Genomic DNA, 21,960 nt, shown 5'->3' with positions numbered 1-21,960 from the left:
TGATAAATATCAATATATAGATCCATGCCAAAGGATTTTGTTGGGTTAAAGAATCATGTCCTCCCACAGATCCTCAACATAGATCCTTCCTCAACATTCTCTGTCCTTGGGAAACTCAGTCCACTTCCAGCACAAGCCAAGACAAACACTGACACCTCTCAGCCTTGCTTACTGTGGAGCCCACGGACACAGGAAAATAAACATTAAATCACGATGGAAGTGACAATACCTGCGCTGTATTCCCCTAAAAATATAAAATTAGGGACAATTGACATAACTGAATGTCACTACATTATTTCTGAATACTGGGTCAAATAATAATTAATAATTTCAGATGTTTTTCCTGTAGTCTTAGGAGCTTTGAAGTTATTATGAAGAAGATAATTCAGCTTAGGAGCAAAGTCAAATTTAAGTGCAATAGCATCAGGAGAAGATGTAATAATGTGGTTACTGATGTTCTCCCTTTCCTCATTTTAGGGAGGATTATGGACCATGATGGATAGCGAGGAAGGGATGGTTTTAAAGCCTTCTCACAGAAAACTCATTTTGGCAAACAGTCCATTTCAAATAAAATTTTCCAGTGTTCCCTGCACAATTTTATTGCATTTCACAAGAATTATTACCTGTGACCCACCAACACAAACCCATGACCTTTCTCTTCTGCCAAGACGATTCCAACTTTCCTCCTGATAGGACATTCACTACTCAAGATCAAAATGAACGATAAAAATTAACTCTGGCTGGGCAGCAGCCAAATCCCAATTTTTCCCATTTTAGGTAGAACACACCTGCTAACGAACGAGAGTTTAGAAGGCTGATTCTCCAGTATTTCAGCTCCATCTCCTACTTCTTAAGCTAGATTACAATCTAGCTTTTCTCAAGCATCTGAATAGGAATAAAGTTATTTTGGGGAGTCCCTAATCTCACAGTGCCATGTGCCCCTGCAGCTGCTGGTTTCTCCTGCTACAAGTCTGATTTTCCAAACAAAATAACCGAAGCTTCCCCTCCAGCCCATCCTCATTCTTTTAAACCCTCGTGAAATGAAGGCAACCTTCAACTAACTTCACCCTTCAGCTGCCTCTCGTCCTTGCACCTCCTTCCCGTTTTCCATGGGTGATGAAATCATTTCCCCACAGAGAATCATCTTCTCTGCACTCAATGGAGGTCAGCCCTCAGCAGCAAGAGCTGCAGCCTCCTCAGGAAATCAAGAGACTGCTCCTGACTGGATTTAGTTTCGTGTTAAGTAAGAGGTGATGCCATTTGTTATCTGTCTCCTCTCCACGTTCAGTGTCTCAAACAGCTTAGTGATATTTAATAACCTACAGATTTTAGCAGAATAATATAAGTAACTTATAAATAATTGATATGTTTTAGGGATTTGATCTCTGCAGCCAGATCATACAGGTACCTTCCACTCCTTTAAACCAAGCAGCTCAAAATACTCCAAAATTACTGTTTCTTTTCAATGCAGAACTACTGAAAATCCTGTAGCACCAACATGAAAGCATCCTTCTGCCCCCTGGTCCATGCAGGAGCAGGATTCTATTATCCAGAGACTGATTTAAGGCTGGTAGCAATCTATAGATTCTCTGCACAGCCCATACAGCACAAGGAATAGATCTTAGAGCACTCAGAATTGTGCTGTGGAAGATCAAAGGGAAAAGAATATTAAAACTGTACTGCCAGATCTTGCCTAGTTACCTTACAAAGGAAAAAAAAACCCAAAAAACCCCAAAACCAAAACAAACACCAAACAGGATTAGTCATAGTTTAAACAAGACTTTCAGCAACGAGTTCACAGAAAAAAAAATAGTATTTTTCCTCTAAAGGCCATATTTATAAAAAATATTCAGCCCACAGATGATGATAATTTACAAGCAGCAGGAGGAATAGGATGTTAGATTTAAATGAACCACAAACCAATATATTCTATCTGAAAATTAAACTGTCAGGCAAATGCCACAACACAAGAGTGGCTTTTAAACTTGAGGAAGAGTGTTCTGAAAGCATCAGGACATGAAACCAAAAACAAAAGCCTTCTCACAATGCAAGAAGTATTGAAAAATCCCTTGAATTAGAGCTGACAGCTCCACTAAAAATAGTTCTTGGCAGCTACCTGAAACACAGGCTTTGTAGTTCTTTGAAAACATTGGTATCAGACAGAGAAGCAAAAAAACAAACCAAAAAAAGCAGGAGCTAATGAAGTATTTAATTGAAGTATTTCCCTTGTCCCAAGTCCCTCGCCTGGAGCCCCTTTAGGCCCTGCAAGGGGCTCTGAGCTCTCCCTGGAGCTTTCTCTTCTCCAGGTGAGCACCCCCAGCTCTCCCAGCCTGGCTCCAGAGCAGAGGGGCTCCAGCCCTTGAAGCATCTCCATGGCCTCCTCTGGATTCTCTCCAGCAGCTCCACGTTTTCCTGATGCTGGAGGCAGCTCTGCAGGTGGGGTCTCACCTGAGCAGAACTTGAAGCCCTGGACAAGCAAAATTCAGCTCCTCCTTAAGGTCCTCAGGTTATTGCTTTTCCTGATGGATCAGATACACTGACTGGAGGCTGCAGAAATTCAGAGATGTTTGATGACTGGCATCAGGGAATCAATACATCCATTAGGAATGTCATCATTCACCTTTTTAAAATGAAATAAGCAGTAAATAATCGAGGATCTACAGCAGATGCTCTGACCCAGCATTTTGCTGTAATAAACATGTATTTTATGGTGCCTCTGGGTTATTTAAAGCTGTTTATAGGGGTTCCCACACCTTGTGCTAATTGTACATCACTGATAGGATTAGGAGGAAAGCATCCCTGATTTCCAAACCTGGGAAGCAGGTACATCCCTACAGCCACCCAACACAAATAAGGACAGACAGAACCTACAAATAAGGACTAAGATGACACTGAGGAACAAAGACATATGGAGACTTTGCATTTCATTTGAATCTTCCCAGTTTGGGGCAAAAGCTGGAACAACATCACAGCTGGGATCAGGATTTGATTCTGCACTTGGGTAAGAGCTTCTACCTCTCCCAGCCAAGCTACAGCTCGACACAAACTTGGGGAGCAGAGAAATGTGTCTGTGGAGAAAATAAAATTCAAAAGTGCATTCTGGAAAATAAAATTATTTTATAAATCACCGCATTTATCCAATAAGGCAGCAATTAAATCGATTGAGATAACAGTCTGTATCTCATTATATTCTCCAGAAAAAAAACCAACCCATCTCATCTGGAAGCTGAAGATCTGGCTTCTTGGGAGATCAAGCAGCAAGAATCGAAATATTCACCGGACTGGCAGTGGAATGATTTCAGTGCTTCAGTGAGCACAAGTTAAACCTGAGCATATTCAAACTAGCACAGTGGATTTGCTTTTTCTCATGTGTCCTCTCTTGTCTTTAGGACTACTTTTCCATCCAGAGTATCATGTGGGGGGTGAGATTTTCAATTTTTTTCCATTGGCAGGCATGATTTTTCATTAGGATAGAGCACTGCTATGAAGAAGAAATTCTGACCCGATCCATCCTCAAAAAGGGAAGATTAAAACAAAGGGAAAACAAACGCCCCAGAGCATAGAGCACGGAGAGAGGTCAGGCATCCTCAGACGGCTGAAGAAATTAGATGACAGATTGCAGCAGCCCAGTATTAAACAGCTCCAAGATAATTCCCCATCCCAAGCTGAACCATCTCGGGGAGAAAGAGAAGCTCCTCTAAGCCAGGTCTGCCAGGGTGCTTCTCCAACATCTGTTCCTGCATTTTCCGCCGGCCGCTCCCAAAGCGGCTCCGGTGACGGATTTGCCCTAATTGCAGGCGGTGGATAATCGCCCTTATCCCGAAACGGGGTGCCCAGTGCAATGTGGAAACATCTCCTTTCCGACTCCTGTGCTCATTTCCTACAAAACCTGCTCTAAATCTAAAGCCTCCCGTGGGATACCTTGGCTTTGAACATGTCTGAGGTGGTTCTATAATTATTGAAGGAGTATAAGCTTTGGCTGCTGGGTTATTCCCAGAGAAAGTCATCGGGCCCTCTCACCTTTTACTTTTCACCATGAGCCAACCTGTCCATCCCAATTTTTCCCTTCCATGTTCAAGTGAAAGCAGAGGCACCTCCTTCCCACAAAACACACAGAGAGGTCCCTATCTTAGGGCAGAAAACCATTGATTACACCTGACAGGAGGTGAGATCCCTCTAAAAACTGCAGCACACTTGGGTTTTAAGCCTCTTCCTTAATAAAAAATATTAAGTATATTTTAGATACTTTTTGTGCCATCAGTACAGAAAAAGAAAATTCTGCGTTGAGCAAACTCACAGTGAAGAACTGATTATAAACATAATCCTTAAGTTTCTTGAAGCTCTTTAAAAAATATTATGAGCAATTAGATTCCACAAGCTTGAAACAATTCCTAAACCTGGCATCACCACCCTTGGGAAGGGACAGGACACAGCCAAGGTCAGCTGTGCGTTATCTGGAGAAACTGAAACGTGATGCTGATCCTGGTGGGACAGGCTCAGGTGACGCTACTGGCTTCATTTCCACCTTTTATTTACATGAAGGACAATTGAGATGGGAATGACAGGCCCTCCAGATCTTCAGATCTCGGTGGTTTTCCACAAGCACATCTTCACTTGGAAAATATATGGATTTCTCCAATATGTTTAGGAGAATCCAACATCGATCATAAAAGAGAACCCATGCTTTTCTGCCACACTAAAATACAATGTTATATCACAAACCTCTCCCTGAAGTTCACAAGCACCTTCCAAAATCTCACCTAAAAATATTACACAATTTACTTTTCTCAAGCTATTAAATCTTTAACTTATATTCACCACATTGCAAATACTCCAGGTGAAATATTTCCAGTCCTGTGCATGTCTTATCTTTTTCATACTCAAAGGATTTATTTCAAAACATTCATCTCCCCAACTACCAACACACCTCAAAGTTCCCCAGGAATTGTTTTATGTAGAGCAGAAGTTTGGGGAGGGGGACAGTAAATCCTTTTAACCGAACGCTTTCAGATTACGACAAATTATTCCACTGGCACAGGGCCAGCACAACTCTCCACAGCAGAAAAAGAGGTCGGGCAAATCCAATAACGAGTATTTAAAAAGACAAGTCAACAAAATTAGTTCAATTTTCTCACTGGAGGCAATGTAAGGTCATTATGGAACAGGGACAGGTGGGGGATGAAAAGGAGATTCAGCAATAAAATAATAAAAAAACCCCAGAATATTCAACCTATTGGGTTTTGGAATTGCTTCCACTCCATTTCACCGGCAGAATTAGAAACATTAGGACAGCAGCGCTGCCACAACAGGCAGGTGCCCGGGGCCATGACATCCAACAATCCATCCCCTCTCCCTCTGCCCCGCAGCCATCGGCGTGTCCGGAGCAGATGCCACCTCTCAGCTCTCATCAGCCACGGGAAGACACAGCGTGGGTCCGACGTGCCCAGAGCTCCCGGGATTAGCTGCCAGCATGAGCACGGTGGGAAGAATGTGCAGGTGTGTCACCCCTGTGAACTTCAAAATACACTAAGGAAAAATTCCAAGTGCCCTAAAAAGGGATTTATGACACAGGGATCTCAGCAGAAGGGTTTGGAGGACTTGTCTTGGTTTGGATGAATGCCAGGTTATTGCTCATTGTTCAGACCGGACCAAAACAGACCTGATTTCTTTACCATCCGTGATATTTTCACAGTGTCTGTATTCGTTTGGGGGTTTTTTGAGACATAAAATGATAGGAAAAGTTCCTTCTGTTCACTACAGGCCCATCCTCATGTACCTCCCTATAAAATTCTGTCCCCAATACACCACGTCCACCTATATTGTGAGCACAATTCAGACCAGAAACCTGAGATTTAACTGACTTTTCAGGACAGAAAACTTGTTTTCTACCCTATCTTTCACCCTCAGTCAAAAGTCCCTTTCTGCAGAAAACCAGCCTAGGATTGTTATCCTTGTCTATACCCTGGCTGCAGGCAGAAAGCATTCCAAATCTTCCCAGAGATTTAAAGGCATAAATGTGTTTGTGCTGTCAGTGCTTGGGGTCTGACAGACACAGAGGAACCTAATCGTTCTTCTCCTGCTTGTCCTTGCTGACTTTACACCTGAGCCTCAGGGATTTTCCACTTTCCTTGAGCCTTCCCAATGAAGTCTGTGGTAAAACTCATCAGCAATTTGACTTAAACAAACATCCTTAACCCTTTAACCTTTAAAGGATGATCAGGTTTGAAGGGTAATTTTTTAATGGATGAGGGCTTTCAGTTGTTGCCCGTATTAAAACATGTTTCTCTGAAATAGAAGTTCGGGGATTTTTAAAAATTTTATTTATTTTAATGAAGAGTAAAAGACAAGACCAAGTTCCTTGTCCTCACATTCCATAACCTGCTGGTTTGAGATTCCCCCCATCAAAAGTCCCCCCAGGTTCTCATGTTGCCATGAGGAAAGTACATCCTGCATCTCCATCTTCCAAACTGCTACCACTGAAGGGATTTGCTGATTTATCATCCAACCATTGACATCCCTCCTTGCAAAGTCTCCCTTATCACTTTTATCCCTGTATCACTTAGATCCCAGCTACAGCCCTGAAATCAACTAGGTAGAGGTTTCAGCCTCAACAGTGTAAAATACAGCAAGAGATTTGATGGAATAAAGCTGCTCCCCGTGATTAGAGAATCCCAGAATTGTTTGGGTTGGAAGGGACCTTAGAGATCATCTCGTTCCAACCCCATCATGGGCAGGGACACCATCCGCTACACACCATCCCTTTTTAATTGTTCAACCTCTTTTACAATGCCAGTTATCAGCAGACATATTTTCAAAAAATTTCTTCTCTACTAAGACCATGAATTCATAATTTATGTTAAAGGACATTAATTTCTACAAAAGCAGTAAAAATGAGTCCTGCGTGGGAAATGGGTGTTCTTGTTGCACTGTTTTGTCAAGTTAAAAAATACACTGGCATTCTGGTTTCTGGCTCCATTCATCAGTAAAAAACCCAAATTTTAGTTTAAAAAACCCCAAACACTATGGAAGTGTGTGCAAGGAAGAGATTTCCTAGCCCAAATTACCAAATAATCCAACTGAGTATTTTTTCCTCCAAATTTCAGTCACCTCTTTAGTCCAAGGACAACCTGTTCACCTCTAACACAAACCAATCAAAACAAACTTTGCTCAAAGACAGTCGTAAAACAGATTTGTTTAAAGAATGAAGGTTTCAACTTTTTTAGTACCATCCAGATGCTGCTAAATTTGTCAACTTCAGTGCATTGCTCCAGTAATTTAGGTAAATTAGTGAAGCCTTGGCAGCCATTCATAATTGCATCTGAGTTTGTTCTTCACAGTTTGTTAGATAGGAAAAAATAGTTAGGTAGGAAAAAACCCAGAAAGGGATTGGGCATTCTCCAAGTACATAATTCAGTTTTAGAATTTACATTAACACTTAGCTAGGGGGATTTGAGCAGGAAAGATCCTCAATCTGTTAAATTCACCACAATATTTACATTCCTACCTTTCCCAATAATTAATGTTATGGAAATGATGGTTGCTCTTTAAGGAAAACATCCCACTAGCAGGATGGGGGGTTAAGTAAGTCTAATAAACATTCCAGAGTGAGTACATGATTGCCTTGTCCTCGCATTCGTCCTTCCTGACTCCTCTAAAAGACAACAGGAGACGGAACCTTCAGAAAGTCATCAAGACTTCAATGACTTCCCAAGTCACCTCAGAGCCTCTCGGAGGACGTGTGTGCCTCCCCCTGTACCTGAAAAGCAGAGCACGTCTTGGCATCACACAGGAAAGCAAATTATGTCCACATAATTATCCCTCCAGAACGCCTTGAACAACATATGGTATGGAAATGAAACTGCCTGAAATGGATTAACTCGGCTGCGTGATGAGATCCACAGAAGAGAGCGTGAAAAAAAACATTTCAAAATGTATTCAGTGTAGGATCCCACAACTAGGCACATTCATCATCCAGATAAGGTAATGACACCAGGAAATGAGCTAAGTAAATCCAAGATTGAAGTTTCATTTTCTGAAGTGCATCTGTTTGGCTCGTATTCTCCTGAACTCATCATTCACCAACGCTGGGTCTCATCTCGGAAGCAAAAGATGCAAGAACATAAATCAAAACAGCTCCTCTGATGAGCAGCTGTGGCCAACGTGCTTTTAATTTGATTTTACAAATAAATTAACTGCATCCCAGCAGGTCCTTGCCACAGCCCTCCATGACATCTCCTTTCAGGTTGTCCTTTACTGCCGGGTTCAGGGTTTTTTTGGGTGGTGTTGCTACGGGAAGTTAAACCAGCTGGTTTTTCAGAAGAAACTGAGAAGCACTGGATTGAGCCAAAAAAAGTAACAGGAACAGCACGTTCCTGCAGAGGAGGTCACATCCTCCAACACTCCTTCCCTGTGATCATCTGGTCACTGGTTTCTATGTTTGGCAATGAGGAAAGCCAAAAGTGAGGTGGGCTTACCATGGAGACAACCAGCCAACTCAAAACTTTTCTAGGGATGGCAAGTATTTTTCACACTTCATGTGCCAAGAGCACAAGCAGCTGGCCAAAACTCTGGCTGAATGTGACCATGGTGGGACTCTGACTTTGGATCAGGCTGGTAGAAAAGTTGTTAACTTGTCCAAATGAGTCAAGTGGAGGTCCATCACACCAACCACCAGAAATCCTGTCAGGCTGAGGCACCTACAAAGCATTCGACATCAAGGCTTGGGGAAATTTCCAAAGGAGAGCATTCATATTCTCCATGCCTAAGGACTCTGCTCACCAGTTCAGGTTTAAGGTGAACAACCCAGGCAGATAAATACTGGACCAAGACCAACCGGGTGTTAGGAAGTTTTAGTCCCATGAGTTCTGCTGGCAAACATTCACAGGAGCACAAATGAGAGGAAAAACCAAGCAAGACCCAGACACATAGAAGCTTTCAAAATTAACATATAGATACTTTACGATGCGTTCAAATTGAATTTTGAATTGTCTCCACCAAAATTACACAAGTTGATGACTACTTTGTATGTCCCACGTGACTGCAAATGCTGATCAGGACTGATTTTGTCCAGCTACAGCCTCCTACATCCCCCTCCCCTGTCTCTCGACACCCCATTATGTCCCTGAGGTTTCCCTTCATTGCACACCACAACCAGAGCAAACGGAAGCACCGTTATAAACCAACACAAAGAATGATTCAATCAGATGAGCATCGAAGCCACCAAATGGCCCACTAGGGCATTGAAAATATGAATTAGGAGAAATATAAAGCAGAGAAGGTCAGTTAATGAGTTTACATAGAAATAGGATGAAGTGAGAATAGATACCTCATCTCCAGTAATATGATGAAGAACTTCAAAGGGTTTTTTTCAGATTCATCTTGAGCATGGCCACATCATGGGCTGGCTTTGCAAGAGGTGAACCAAGGGGAGCTCTCCAAGGGGTGTCCTGGTGTTATTTTGCAAAGAATTCCCCCATAACACAATGCCTTAACAGGAATTTTGTAAAAGGACAGGGAGAAACCACCTGCATCTATTAACTCTACTGCCATCTCTATTCTAGTGCTCCCTGCCATCAGCTGCAAGACCACCTCCAGAAGCAGTTTTCCCTCCACTTTTTTCACCCAGAAAGCCAAAAAACCTACATCATAACGACCAACACTCTGGAAACTCATAAAGACACTTCAGAAGTACCCAACTTAAAATAACTTAAAAATCCTCCCTCTTTCCAAAACCAGCCACCTTCTGACACCGACCCTATACGTCACTGAAGCTTTGAGGCTTGGGGCAGCCCGACTCACTCGTTCCGTTCCAAGGCAGAAAGTGCTGGACCTCCAGGATTCCCTCCAGGATTGCAGGATGGACAAGAGGTTTTATTTGCAAGGGCAGCAATTTGCTTGTGACCCTTGCCATCCCCCTGCTCCTCCTTGCCAGGCTGCCAGATCATGTAGGCGCTGAGGGAACAGGCTGCACTTATTTCAGCCACGGGGCTGGAAGGCCTTGGCCTGACGTGGGATCTGCCCACAGACACCGGATTCTTTACGCATTTTCTGCATGCACACCATAGGCAGTGCCAGAAATACCGGTCACGTGGGAAAACAGGAAAATATTTTATTCCTGGGCTAGGGAAGAAGCCATCGAGCTAAATGCGGCTTTGTTTAGGGGCAGGAATGCCCCATCTCTGCAACAGGGGCAATTCAGGAATGCTGATAAGTCTGTTTTCCGTGCATAAATAACCTACGTTCAAGCACAACCGCTTTATCTCAGGGAAGGATAAAGCCCTCGGTGGCAAGGCCCCAATATTTGTCTACTCGCTTATCAAGCAGGAGCCTTATTACAAAGGCTAATTCAAGTGGAGATTAGATTTCCCGTATGGAGGAACGGACAATAACATCAGATATTCTTCAAACACCAGTAAATAAGATTAATGAAGTGCTGCTGCCATGGGCTTTCACCTCCACAGTGCCTTAAAAAACCAAAAAAACCTCATCCTGGTAGCTCCAAGCAAATCTTTCCAAGGGTTTCATCATATTTCAGTGTGCAGACATCACCTCGCTTCAGTCGGCCAGCAGCAACTACAAATAGCCTGCAGGAAGCCACTGATTTCCTGAAAAGAGGGTTAACCGAGAATCATAGGAAACAGAGAAAATTAAAGCTGGGTCTAACATCTTGACTCGGCTGAGGAGGGAAAAAAATACAGCAGCAGCAGCACTGAGCATGTTCAGACACCTGAATCCATGCAAAATTTAATGAGACTCTTAAAAACCACAGACCTAACAAAGAATTACCTCCTTCAGCACATCGTACCCAGTCTAGGCAGCTTTCACATAAAACCACCTACCTGTGACCATCTAAAATCTTAATTGGAAATAGACCCAACTCAGCACTGAGATCCACCGAGCACATCACAAATTGCAATACTTTGCATTTAAGTGCTCTCAGCTAAAGGACTAACTCAAAAACCGAGCAGCAAAACAGAACTTGGCAATCAGTGAAGCTTCACGTGCTCAACAGTTGTGCTGACTGATCAGACACAGGCAGAAAATCAACTCAGGGCTCTGTGGGAAACAATCTGAAATAAAAATGTCAATACCAAACAAAGTAGGGAGCTTGGTTTTAAAATGTCCTAAATTGTGGCAAAGTGTTGCACAACGCAAAGGAGTTCTGGAAAGCACAAAGTGAACACGTAGACAGCAGGTGAAAAAACGAGAAAAATTGCTGAAATGTAAGTATTGCAGCAGCCCTCCAAACTCCAGGGACTGCAGGAGACAGATGCAGAACAAGGAGGTGATATGAAAACCATAACCCCACCCGCGTGCTGCAGACGCTGTCACACACGTGGAGCAATTGCAAGGACAGGAATGTGTACGTGAAACGGAAGCAAAAGAGGAATCAGAGCAATCTGGTATTAAAAGTTGAGGGGGATAAATCCCTCCTAAAAAAAAGAAGAGTTAAAGCTCCCTTTTCCAAGCCCTTATCCCAGCCAGCAGAGCAGCTTCCCTCTGATCTGAGAAAGGCAATCTTGCCCTGCCCCGACCTGCCAGGACATTGCAGCAAAAGTCATTGTTTTACATGACTTTGTTGCTTTTCTCTTGCGTCCCAATAGATCCTCACTGCATTAACTTTGTGTTTTTAATCTGTACTCTGAGGCTCTTCCTCATGTGGAACTCCAGATCACTATCAGGAGGTTGACTCCTCTGCCAGCTCAGGATGCTGATCTCCAGTTCCAACCCATTCAGGAATAAAAAAAAATAGGAAAACCACCCCTTTTCATGATATTCCAAGACTCTCCTGCCACATATTTGAAAGAAACAGCCTCTAAATATTTATACTTCCCTTTCATATTCTCTGCTGCTTTTCTCTCCCTTACATGACACCTACAGTGAGGAATATCCCACAGCCAAGGCTGTAGGTGTGCCAAGACCTACATCTCTCCTTGGTAGACCCTACAGATCCATCTCAAACAATAAAAGTGTTCACAACTTCACAAGAGACCTGGGACGGTAATTTGGGCACATGGCGATACAATAAAAAGGTAGGAAAAGCCTAAAAATACTATTTAACACTGTAAATAATTTATAAAATAATATTAGAAACCTACAAAACCTTCGACAATGCACTTCAATTGGAAAAAAAATCCCTAAAAATAAGAGTATAGCTCATGAGGATATTCTCACATCAAACCACCAGTGACATCCTGCAGGCTCTCCTGGGTCCCGATGGCACGATCCTAAACTCCTGGTGGAGCAGCTCAAACTCTTTGCTCCAAATGAAAAAAAAAAATTGGTCTTTCAAAGATTTAGAGCCAAGTTGGTTGAACCAAAACCAAGGGAGAAGCATTTGTATTGTCACTTTTACCAGGAGAATGAAGGAGAGGAGGGCAGGAGTCTCTGCTGCACCATAGCCCTGAGCAAGGAGCACCTCTACCTATGCCCTCAGGAAAAATAAAACTAAAAATTTCCTTCCTGGCTGAAGAATTTCCTAACTGCCACACTAAACCCCTGCAAATCAGCTCTACCCGAGAAACCAGAAGTGAACAAACTCTTCTGCTGGTTGTGTCATTGACCTCAAAGGGCCTTTCCCAGCCCATCCCCAGTAGGGCAGGACCCTCTGGACAGGCACGTGCCTTGCTCAAAGCAGAAAGAAGAAACCCTTCTCACCCTCAGGATGAGTTCATCAAATTTATCACCAATTCCCTTGAGATTTGGGAGCATCTCACCACCTTCTGTACTTCGAGAGATCCCAGGACCAGAAAAACAGCCCTTGCTCCAGGAAGGTCCTGGTGCAGCTCCGGTCTGGAAGCGCGGGCTGCTCCTTTGATGCCCTGCCAGAAGTGGCCTCCAGTGAGGAAGCCCGGGATGAGTCACGCCACCAGCAGAAGGAACTTGCCAGTCTGGATTGAAACATTCAGATGAAACTATGGGATTTTTCTCCCTGCTCTGCCATCTCCCTTTGTGCACAGCAATTCCCAGTAATTGCACGCTGCCAGGCAGGCAGTCCGGCAAAGGGGAAGCAATAATACCCGGCAGACACAGGGACGGTCTGCCAACCATGGCCTTGTCCTAAAAATTGAGGCAGGAGGGTGTTAAGGGACCGAGAGGATCATTTGGGAAGAGCACCATAAAAGCTTTTCTGGTTTTTCACTGACTTGCACAAATTCCAGGTGGCATTGGGGTTTATTGCTTTCCATGCCTGCAGAGCTCTGAGCCCAGAGCTCGTACCATGTCTGCAGCATATCTTCAAATACTGTGTCCTCTAATCTGAGTTATCTTATACATAAATCCAGGGAAAAAACTTTCAAACCCATGCGACACCTCCAAGAAAAAGAAGTTTAGCCCTAGTGGCCTCTTCAACAGGGAATAAAACACATACAAAACTGATCCATGTTACATGCACAAAGATGCAGGTAGTCTTTTTATGAAAACATAACATTCTGAGCATTAAAGACTAAAAATTAATTCCTTTTTCCCACCAAATCCATTTTACTCAATGATGAGTACAAGGTATTTCTTTGCTTCATTCACTATCTCAACCTACTGCAAGCCAAAAGCATATTAAAGAATAAAAGCAGTAGCAACATCTCCTCTGTCTTTTCAGCTCGATTTGGCAATTCTGGCAATAAAACTCCTAATTCAACATGTTCTTTACTTAAAATTGAAACTGCAGGACATCTGCTGTAGCTGCTGAGCTCACTGTGCACCAGAGCATTTCAAGTCTCACTCTGTGCCTCTTTAACGTTGGGGTTTGTTTTTTTTTCTCTCTCCAGCCCAACCTCTAATTTAAAGGAAACTGTGCTGGATGCTCTAATTGACCCCGTTCTCTTCCTTCCCCAGTTTGTCTCTATAATTAGCCCTTCCCAGCGAAGAGAATCAGCAACAAGACCTTTCTGAGCCCCACCCTGCAGACCACAGCAACTGCCTTGTATTGTTTTTGCCCAGAAATCAACAGCTTCAGGACAACAAAAGGTTTAAAATTTGGGAAAAAAAAAAAAAAAAAGCAAGATCAAATGTGTATTGATAATTTTTCGGCACATTACGGTGAGTGAAGCAGGTAACCCAAAATTTCACCTGAATCCCTCAGCAGTACTTTGTAACATGAGCAAAATACTTGCTTTCCTCAAAATAACACAGAGTTGCACAGCTGCCCACCCCAAATTCACCCGCCCAAGCCCTCCCCTGGGGATCTCAGTACATGCACCAAACACAGAGGATTCCAATCTCCACTAAGGCACCAGAAGGCCCCACACCTTGTTTCTTGAGGAATTAAAAGGCATGTTGAGAATGAGGAAAGGAAATGCATTAAAAAAATTTCTTATCAAAAAGCAAATGCCACCAGAGATTTTACTTCCCTACTTGCCTCTACTATAGGTGGTGGTTCCTACCAGGTGACCGGAGCTGGGGGTATTTTTAGGCATTTAGGGGAAAAAAAGGAAGCAAACAAAAAAACCCACCACAACAGCACCAAAAAAACCCCTAAAGCCAAAACAACCCCCCCAAAACCCAGTTCAGGTCCACATTTCAGAGCTGCTGAGCCCCAGGAAGTGCAGGATGAAGCAGAAGATCCCAGCAATACCAGCAAAAAAACATGGGATGGTCTCAGGTCTAATATGGCCTAACTCAGGTCCTCAGTGCCAGCACAGCAGCTTCTGTCTCAGTCTTCCCTAAAGGATGATATTCCAGCTAGCACAATCCAAAACTAAACCGGAGAAATTTCTCTGGTTAGTTTTGAGCTTTGTTTTTCTTCCACCCACTGTTGCTTCTCCCATCCCCAAGGTTCCAAGGACACCCATCTCAGCGGGCTGCTCCTGAAGAAGATACCCACCAGGAGAAGTATCTCAAGGTCTCCTAACTCACTATTTTCCACTCAATTTTCCCACCTGACTTTGCAGCTTTACAGTCATTTTGCACCCCACATTACATAGAGCTGCATTACATTAGAAACCAAACAGGCTGAATTTATGATCTTGGTGATTAATTTCCCAGACTGACATTCTCTTCAAATCCATCAATGCCATTAGGTAATTGAATTATCCCAGCAGTCCAGAGTTCCAGCCTCCCAAAGCACACCAACACACATACTTGTGTAACAATCCGGAATTTCAACGTTTAGACATTTAGAAAATTAAACTGCAGCTGGCGGGAGTCTCGCTAATAATGGCAGCACCTGAACCTGTAATGATCCTTCACCTAAGGAAAATTGTTCAAGTTTTTTGAATACCTGTCCCCTCGCAGCCCCTGAAGAGCATACCTGAAAGGAAAGTATGTAGATTAATGCTCCCAAAACAGAAAAGAAAGTTGATCCAGTCCTACAAGAAGAGAAAAAAACCCCAACACCTTTCTCAGTGCAGAGGGTAGTCCATGCTCAGAGAAAAGACCTTCAAAATACACAAAAAACTGCACCCAAACCATTGTAAATCCATGTCTATAGGTTTTAATTTCCAATTATTATTTTTCTGAGATATTCTCTTGAGGATTCCACTTTTATTAAAAATAGACTCAACACAAGACCGAAGATCACAATGTCCCCACCACACAGTCTGAACCACGAATATCAGACCGAGCTACTTTCAGACTGAGTTTTTAAACGAGTTTTACGTGCAATTGAAAAAGTTTCATGCAGGGCCACTCCTTAGACTGCAACAACTGCATAAAACATCTCATTTAGCTTTTGCTCCTCAGGTTTCACATCTTCCCCGACACAACAAAAATGAAAGCAGCCTTCAAGCAGCTGAGTTGCAGAGAAAAAAGACGGGAGGAAACTCCTGATGTTGCTAAAACCCAGCCAGCAAACGCTGGGTGAGATTCACACCTTCCCTCTGTGGGAACAGGAAAATACTCAGGCAGGGATTTTTTTTCCCTTGTTTCAGCAAAGACTTTTAGGTAGGAGAATGAATTCTCAGTCCCTCAGACATGGACCTTTGTGCTCATTTTTTTCTCCTTACTCTATGTGCTGAAAGCGCTTTTTTTTGAATATATTTTTCTCCTCATATTTATCGTATTGTTCACCCCAGATGAATGGCAATGGCTCTGAAGGGGTATTTCAATCACATAAATGAAGAAACACAGCACAGGACAGCTGAACTCAGAAACAAAACATTGGAAGGCAGCAGCTCCCACCTGGAATTACAAAGAGACTGGAGCCTGGAACAATACACGAGTCCATGTCTTTTCCACAAAATTGGTGGGGCAAGGAACAGGCAACAGCAGCCATGTCATCTTTCTTGGCAAGTTATTCCTTAAAGATAGAAGAAGAAATATTGCTGCTAATGTTTATCAATGCTAATAAATTCCTTAATCAAATCCCTGTGGATTGCAGTGAGACCAGAGATGCATTTGGAGAAGGGAACTACGCTTTGAAACAAGTGCTCTGACAAGTCAAGGTGCACTTGGCAACCCCTGGAGTTGAGCAAGGTTAAGCAGCGAGCAGCAAAAGGATTTGTGGGTTTATCCAATCCTCCCTGCAGACTCCTCAGTTGCTTTTGGTAAAGTTCATTCTCTTCATAGCTGAGGAAAACTCTTAAGATTCCTCGTTATCTGCTGCAGGCACCTCAAACCTGACCTCTGCTCCTCATTGTCCTCCTATCTCCTTGCCTACCTGCCAGGCACGGTGAAGCGCCTCCGGATAAGATTATCCGCGCCGATGGCCGCCCCAGCTCTCCTGACAGGGAGCGCCGGCGCCTGCCTGTGCAGGTTATTTGTGCCACGGTCTGGCCGGGAAGCAGGAAACCCAGAGTGTGCCCTCCTTGCTCAGCCAGACGTTTCGCTGCGCTCCGCAAACACGGGGCCTGAATCCCAAGGGAGGCGCCTGGGCCGCCGCATCCCTTGGCAGCAGGGCTGGATCTTTATTTTCGGATGAAAAGAAGCAAAAGAAACAGTGGCTCTGCTTTTAAACATCTCTCCAAATCCCTTTGCTGAGCTGCAGTGGTTCAGCCATCCTTGCCACCACCAGCAGCAACAAATTCCACATAATGATGCCCCGTTTACGAAGCAATTGGTGAATTAAGGAGCAGAGACCGGCTCTCCTGCACTCGAAGAAACCCCCAGAAGGGGTATTTACCCACATAACCTCCCTCTTACAAAAAACCCATTTATTTCAAATAAATCGTTACAAATTGCTCAGCATTGTTTTCATCAAGCACAACGTTTCTAACGATCCACTGCGGTCCTTTTTTTTTTTTTTTTTTTTTTTTTTTTTGCCTAATGGGACCACATTCCTTAACAATTAAATCATTTACTAATTCCTCCCCGGGGAGCTGTCCTGTGCACCCAACAAGCACAAACCAACCTAACAGTTCATAGACAAGTGCCATAAAAGTTTAAATGGCAACATTTAGGAGAATTTTTATTTTGGTCTATGTACTTACGTGAAGTATGAAAAGACAGTAGAGTTACGGAAGTCTACTAAAGTAAATATTTTCAGTTAACTTGTTTTAAGTTCATCCCTCAAAACCAACCATGTAGATGCTGAATACAATAAAAGAATTCTTGGCGGTTTATCAAAAACATTCGTAGTCTGGGATGGTTTTAAAGCTCAGGTTTTCCAAAGATGGATCTATCTGGATCAAACGCTCCTCTTCCATCAATGCTCATCCATGATACAGCATATCCAGGATCCTCAACCTTTTTAAAGGTCATGCTTTGCAAGAAATAGAAGACAGTCCAAAGAATTTTGATTAAATAACAGCACAGAGGCTGTCAGATTATCTGTGCATGATGGATAAAAGCCAAGACCTGGAACGGGCATCTGAAGAGTAACTCTAGGATTCAGGGTCATCTGGGGGATGCCAGAAGTGATTCAAGTGAAGAGACCAGCAAATAAGACTCAAAAATTATATTGAAACCCACATATTTTGGCTATTTTTACATTTAAAGGGGGTAACCAAGGCATTTGTTTATTTTAAACTATATTTTTCCTTTGCTACTTCACGCAGCATCCAAGCGGGACAGTCCCCTGCTCTGCTCCCCACTGCTCCTAACAGGGATTTGCAGTAACTCCTACGAGTCACAGGAATGGAAACCAAGACGATTTTTCCAAGAGAAGCTGAGCAGACAGTTGGAACCACCAAAACTACCAGGGTTGAAAGGGTCCAGTCCAGCCCTCCCCTCAAAGGGGATGACCTACACATAGAACCAGCCTATCCCTAGGGGCCTTAACACCAACGGGGATTTCACAAACTTCCTCCATGACCTGGAAGAGATCTTTAAAGGCACACTAGAACCCAACAGAGAGATGACAAGAGATCACAGCAGAGCTATGCCTGCATCTTGCTTTAAGTCAGGCATGTAGCTGCAAAAAAAGCAACATAACTCTGTAGGTGTGTGAGACGAGAGCTTGGATGAGACACAGCTGGCTGAGCTCCCCCCGTGACGATGTCACATCAACAGAGAGAGGATCCAACTAAGGAATATCAATATTCCTTGGGAGGATGGAGTGATGGATCTCAAAGGGTCCAAGCAAACTTCAAGCTTGAATCTGGGTGCTTAATGCAGAGACAGCACAAGTATCTATACCCAAACCTGGACACACTGTATGTCTGCCCAGGATAACTGGCTGCCTCAGCAGCTCCTGTAGCTCCTATCTTCTTTGTTTTCCATGATGGCATCGACCCAGGCTCACTGCCGTCCTACCCCGAGCATCCTCAGTGCACCATGGCCTTTCCACTCCTGAGCCCCATCTCCCTTGGCAAAAAATCTGCCTGGCTGAAGACCTCACTCTGTCTCTTCATGAGGCTCTTAGCAAAACTCTAAAGAAGGGCTGACAAAAAAACACCAACGGAGCCCAAAACTATGACCCATGGCTTTGTTTCACCACAGTCTGGCACAGTGTGAACAGCTGCATAAAGAGATGTCTCATCCCTCTCCAAAGGGATGCCCATCCGTGCCTAATGAGAAACTGCAATGCAAGACTTAACAGTAGAAAGTAATCACAAGAGTAACAATAATCCTTAAATCACAGGTATTTGTTTATTTCGTTTTGCCTAGAAAAACTCTGAGGAGTTTCCACCAAAACGCTGTGGAGCTGCTTGCCAGCTTCATGCTGATTATCAGCAAATGGACCCGGACTATCCCTGTTCCCCTCCCAAGACTGACTTTAGCCAGGCCAGACCCTCTTTCAACTGGAGCCTGTGGCTAGACCAGCTTAATGAACTCATGGAAAGGCAGTAGGACAGTAAACTCATGGAAAGGCAGCAGTTTAACAGGCTGTGCTCTGCAAGCAGTAGATCACAGATAATCTCATTCTCCACAGACACTTCCCACCCAATGCAGCTCAAACCACTTCCTTTCGCTTCTCCTCCTGCAGCCCACAAACCACAGGTAGAAGATGACCAACATGAGACACCTAAAGCCACGAGGAACCCAATGTGACTTTGCAGACGATCCTGCTGGCAGCAGGATTTTGGACCAAGTGACCTCTTGCGTTCCCTTCTGAGCCAGGCGAGCCTACATTCCTCCATCAGAGGTAGCATTAAGATCATGGGGCTTTTGTTAGGAATAAAAAGCATTTGTGGCAAAGACATGGAACTCTCACCTCACCTATAAGATTTTTCCACAGGTACCTATGAAAAAGCGATCCACAGATTCCTCCTCACAGACAGAACAACGCTAACACAAGGTCTAACAAAACCACAACTCTTAATAATGGTTTAAAAGCAGACACAAAAATTAGATCAACTCTAAAAATCCCTGTTCAATAGCCTTCCCTCCTGAATTTTCATATTTTCTGAGGTCTAGTGGTTTGTTGAGGTCCACTTTTAAAAGTTTAATTCCATGACACAGAGGTTAAGACATCAACACAATCACAGGAGCAAGACGTACAAATCACCATGGTGTTCAACCTGTCAAACACAGCACAAGATTTAATATTAAAGAGTCACTCAAAGAAAACAAAGATTATTTCCTGTTTTCATCCATTATCTGGCAAGAGTATCACATGTTTGGTTTCTATAGTCTCAACTCTGAACACCTGTGTCCTCACACATATACCCAAAACTTACAGAAAAATTGGGCCTGTGTAAAAGAAAAACAAAATTCCACCAAAAACAATCTCAATTCCAATGATCCATAGACATCCAATCAGCAGCATTTTGTCCTTAAAATTCCATAAGAAACCCAAGCTTTGTGATAATCCCAGCCATCTAACCTGAAAACACGGCAGAGTATTTTTGCAGCGTGAAGCCCAAAGAATTACCAAGCTTCTCCCCAGAGCAGGGAAGCACCCAGACACATCCCAAACCTCCGACGCTACTGCTTCTGTCCAAAGGAATGCTAGAGAAAGTCTCCAATTTGCAAACTTGAGCCGTGATCCTTTAAATATTTATGCTCATGTTTACTTTGTCGAGAGGGGAGAAATCCCGTTCACTCGAGAGGAAGTGAAGCAAACATTGGCATGCAGGACAAAGCCTGAGAAATTCAGATGCTCTTTTAAACCTCAACACAAAAAAATCACCACGTTCCAAAGCTGAAACCTGCACCCAGCCTGTCCCAGGGAGCCAGAGTCCAAGACCAGGCTGGGAGCTTCATCAACGACACAACAAACATGCCTTCAACCCCGCTGCTTCACGTGCAAGCGGGAACGCAAATTCCCTTTTATTTACAAACCAAGAGGAGGCAGGAATTTCTGAAATCAAGTTTGACCGGCTAAGATGCTTCCAGTGGTTCAACGACCTTGTTTGCTCCCTCATAAATGTATTTTTAAAGGAATTGAGTTCAAAAGTTGCACGGTTTAGAGCGAGAACTAGAATTGGGCAGAAAATGGCCACACTACACTCACCAAAACCAACCACCCTAAACGACTTTAGAAACTCTCCAGTCATGTTTGAATGACAGAATCCCAGACTGGTTTGGGCTAGACGGGACCTTAAAAGCTGATCTTGTTCCAACCCCTGCCATGGGCAGGGACACCTTCCACTAGCCCAGGTTGCTCTAAGCCCCATCCAACCTGGCCTGGAACACTTCCAGGGATGAGGCAGCCACAGCTGCTCTGGGCACCCTGTGCCAGGGCCTCAGCACCCTCTCAGCCAACCCTTTCTTCCCAATATCCCATCTAACCCTGTTCTCTGGCAGTGGGAAGCCATTCCCCCCGGTCCTGACACTACAGTTCCTGATGAAGAGTCCCTCTCCAGCTTCCTTGTACACCCCCTTCAGACACTGAAAGTTTGCTCCCGGTTTCCCTAGACTCAGGGTATTTAAGCTCCAGGACTACAGGACACACGTGGTCCCAAGGCTGTGATGGTGAGTCCTGGTCTTCCTTGTCAGCTCAGTGGTGCCAAGCTGCAAAACCAGTGGAGGGACCAGCACTGTCCCTGTGCTCCCAGGACTCCCCCTGTTGACTTGCGGGCATGTGAAGGAGCGGTCTGATCCGTTCTTCCATCCAGAACAGAATACTGTTCTCCCAGAAACCAAGCAGGGGATGAGGATTTCAAGTCCAGCCGTACCTTGAGCTAAATTAAGCTTGCACAGATAACTTGGGTTTCATGCTTCCCAAGTGCCCAACCTCGGGCGCTTCACATTCGCAGGGGTTTTCCTGCCAACCTGATCAATGCTCACAAAACTCATCATAAACATCCTGGATAAAAATAGTTTAGGCATAAAGCATTCCGATTTGCCTAGCAAAGGATCCCAAAGGTTTGACTGTCTGAGTGGTTTAGTACCAGTGTTTGTGAAAGATGCTGTAACAGCAGACGTCATCTCAGGCATTTGATACCTCGAATCTTAAAATGCAGCTTCCCCACCCAAAATAAGAAGGAAAAAAATGGCTAAAATGTGGAGTTTATAAATCATAACAGGAGCAACAGATGCACAGAACAAATGACTTCACAAAACAGATCTACATTTTAAATACATGATGAATTCAAATAAAGCTTTTTCCAAGTGCTGCTGATGGACACCAGGCCTTTCAACACAGAGGAAAAATCTCTAAAGCCACCCTGATTTATGCATCAATTGCAATAAATAAATAAATAA

General features: G+C 43.7%; 1 protein-coding gene across 7 annotated transcripts in view; it reads right to left on the bottom strand.

Moving 5' to 3' along the window:
* Positions 1-21,960, bottom strand: part of MYO9A (myosin IXA) — a 177,066-nt gene that overhangs the window by 153,227 nt on the left and 1,879 nt on the right. The window lies entirely within an intron of this gene.

This window comes from Aphelocoma coerulescens, chromosome 10 (genome assembly GCF_041296385.1).
Source record: "Aphelocoma coerulescens isolate FSJ_1873_10779 chromosome 10, UR_Acoe_1.0, whole genome shotgun sequence".
NCBI classification, from domain to species: domain Eukaryota; kingdom Metazoa; phylum Chordata; class Aves; order Passeriformes; family Corvidae; genus Aphelocoma; species Aphelocoma coerulescens.
The sequence above is the reverse complement of the archived record's forward strand: the minus strand, read 5'-3'. Positions and strand labels throughout refer to the sequence as shown.